The 3,484-nt window shown below is 45.1% G+C and overlaps 1 non-coding gene across 1 annotated transcript; it reads right to left on the minus strand.

The window, feature by feature from the left end:
* Positions 1-2,984: 2,984 nt before the first annotated feature.
* On the minus strand, positions 2,985-3,087 carry LOC120975054 (U6 spliceosomal RNA). The gene has a single exon (XR_005770899.1). It is a non-coding gene; the product is annotated as a U6 spliceosomal RNA (small nuclear RNA).
* Positions 3,088-3,484: the final 397 nt, after the last annotated feature.

Consider the following 3,484-nt stretch of genomic DNA (forward strand, 5'->3'; position numbering starts at 1 on the left):
TTCATATGGAATCATGTAGTTCTTTCTTTGTTAGTGCATCTTGGGGCTCCACTGTCCATAGTGACCCCGAGGCACTGACAGGCCAGAAGCATGTCAGTGATTATACAATTTGGCCGGTCAGTGCTATTTGGATGTGTGGTAGTGTCAGAGTGGCAGACTCAAGCGATTTGCAACTTCAAGGGCATGTACCTCGTGTCGTATGGCCGACGTGGTTGCCATTGATGTTGGTCGTCGGCGTCGGCTGTTGCAATTGTCGCAGGGCAATGGTGTGTTTGCATTTTCATTGTTGCGGGTGATTCTCGAGTCTGCTGCTCCTCCTGATCAGTGCAGCGGATCCGTCATTGTTTGGTTGGTTGGCGCTTGTTGTGTTCAGCACGCGTCGAAGAGAGTGGGATTTGCCCTGTGTGGTTTAGTGTTTGGGAGTGGGTTTTGCCCTTGTTTCAATATTTTTGCTTAATTGTTTGTAATTAACTAGACAATTCTCATCTGCTTTAATTAATGAATGAGCAATCTACGTTTCCAAAAGAAAAAAAACATGCTTGCGCCCAGGTCGAGAACCAGGAGCATCTTGGGCATAAATAATCGGAAAAACTAACGCTCACACGTGTGGCGTTTGCACATCGCCCACACGCCTCCATCACCACTCATTTTGCCACGTATGAACAGATCACATCAGCAGAAATCTTTTTGGTTTTTGGCTTAGAAATATTTTATCTTCTAATTTAAAAAGCGAATTAAAAATCTGTTTTCACCATTAAATCCGTCTCGATGAGATCTCCAAAACTAGACCCCATGTTGATATGTTTCGACGAAATTTTTTTCCCAAAAATTGTCATGATGTTTACACTGTAGTTGCCATAGTGCTTAAACTAAAGCTGCCATGTGGCAATTTTAGTTTGTAGATCATGGCAATTTTAGTTTTTCGATGATGGCAATTCCAGTACTTTGACCATGAAAATATATTTTTGTATGAACCATGGCAATTTTAAATGCATGTATCATGGCAATTTTAATTTATGGTGCGTGGAAAGTCTAGTTTCTTAATTCCCCGTTTTATAATATGTCAAAATTTACTTTTAAATATAGAAGAAAATAGCTGAAACATATCATGACAACTTCAGTGTAAACATCATGGCAATTCATGTGCAATAGACACGGCAACTTTTAACCCAAAAAAATTCGTCGAAATATATGGATATGAGATCTAGTTTGGAAGATCTCGTCGCGACGGATTTAATGATGAAAACGGATCTTCAATCGGATTTTTCATTTAAGAGATAAAACATTTAAAAACGGAAAATCCAAAAAGATTTCCACATGCATGCGGTGACATGGTGTAGTCTGTGTGCTATAGGGCGTGTGGGCGGATTTGGCTCCCACGATACGAGTGGGCGTTATCGTTTTCCTAAATAATTAGTTAACGCCTAAGGAATGAACTGGCTAGTTATCTCTTGTCAGATATATTTCTTTTTCTGATTGCAAATCAAGAGAGGGCATCAAGATAACTGAACTTGACACAGGCAACATTTCTCGGAGATAACATCATACAAATAACTTAAGTAGATCACCACAAGCAAGAAGCGACAGATCATAGAGCACATTAAGATAACTGAACAGCAACCTCATTAGGAAATAAAAACAACCAGCTTACTTAAATTGATACAAAGAACGGCACACGCGCCTGCATGCACGGAGACAACAACTTCAGCAGATCGATCGACAGAAGGAACGAGAGGCAGATCAACAGGACAACCCAACACACGCAACATTCTCACGCGATCGACCGGAGCGGCAAGCGGCAGATGCGCGCGCATGCATGCATGCTCTGCGGTGCCTTACAGAGCGAAGGCGGCGGCCGCCGCCGCGGCGCCGGCAGTTCGCAGTATCTGAAAATACAGCTGCGGATTCGCCAGGAAAGCCGCGCGGGATATGACGAAGCCGATCGCCCCTGGCGCCTTCATCGTGGCGCCGACGGCCACCCCAGCAGGCCAGAGGAAGTAGACGCCCACGGCAGCGCCGCGGTTACGGCGGCTCCCACCGCGCCTTCGCGCGAGTGGTGAACACGTCCTTCGCCTTCTGCTGGAACGCGTCCATCTCGGCCATCGCCTTCTGCTGGAACGCGTCCATCTCGGCCATCGCCTTCTGCTTGAAGGCGTCCATCTCTGCAGGCGTGTTTCTTCGCGAGTAGTAGTAGATGTTGCCTGGCTACCGATCTAGATGGAGAAGGTGCTGTGTTAGACAGAGGGGGGGGAGCGGGTGGTTTATAAAGACGGAGGCGATCGCGGTGAGCGAACGCACTTCGGCCTTGGAAGTTGGGATAAGCCGGGAAAATCGCACCCACCCCGCATGCAATTGCAGTAGCCACGTCCGGCTCGATGCGCTTCCTCTTTTTTCCTCTCATCATGTAAATCACGTTTTAAATGCTGAGTGTGCTTGGTCCCAAAACGATTCTCCGTTTACTGTTTTTTACCGAAAGAGTTTTCTTCTGAACAGGATATTTACTCAAAATAAGTTGGCATTTTCAGTGATGAGCAGCCTATAGTACACTCGATCGCGCGATGCATGCATACACGAGCTAGGAGTTCTTTTTTTAAAAGGGATGAGCTAGAGGTATTTTTCTGATAAAAAGTGGAGCGTACATAAACTCAAACGATGAATAAAACTGCCATGATGGCTCTTCCTGTAACCTCAAATCAGAATGAAGTGCCTCTGTCTCCGCAAATGATTAAAAAAATGAAGTTTTTTCTAGGGGAAGTTTTTTTTTTGAGACATTCTCGTTAAGCTTTGTTCAACTCGACAAAATGTTTACAGGTAAGAAAAGAAGCTCTCCCGGTTGGCCTAACCACACATGGCGACCAACTCTGAGCATTAAAGAGTGCTTAGCGAGATTGTGAACCTCGAAATTCGAGCTCCTATACTCGTGGGCGAAATTACAAGCTACAAAACTTTGTGGTCTATCTATTATTTCATGCACTATGGTCCCAAAAAATTTGGATCATTTCTCAATTCGTGTGTGTCATCCTTGCGTCGGGGCCATGCTAATCTTCTCTGTATAGTTCCACTAAAATTGGAAGTTTTTTATATAGTAGTAGTGAAATGAAGTGCCTTAGTGGATAGGCCTATAGTGAAAAATAGTACTGTGGGGTAGGCCCATCTGAAGAGTAATCCAAGACGAACGTGTTGGTCCAATGGGATTCTTCTGTACCGTCCCGCGCGGTGCAACTTTCGGGATTTTCTCGAGAAAGATCGCAGCCAGAGCCCCAAGGTGCGTAGGTGCAGGTGTTTGAGTGTGACGCCCCCGATTTGACCGTACACTAATCATGCACGCAAATGTGTACGATCAAGATCAGGGACTCATGGGAAGATATCACAACACAACTCTAAAACATAAATAAGTCATACAAGCATCATAATACAAGCCAGGGGCCTCGAGGGCTCGAATACAAGTGCTCGATCACAGACGAGTCAGCGGAAGCAACAATAT

The sequence above is a fragment of the Aegilops tauschii genome, chromosome 2, assembly GCF_002575655.3.
Source record: "Aegilops tauschii subsp. strangulata cultivar AL8/78 chromosome 2, Aet v6.0, whole genome shotgun sequence".
NCBI lineage: Eukaryota > Viridiplantae > Streptophyta > Magnoliopsida > Poales > Poaceae > Aegilops > Aegilops tauschii.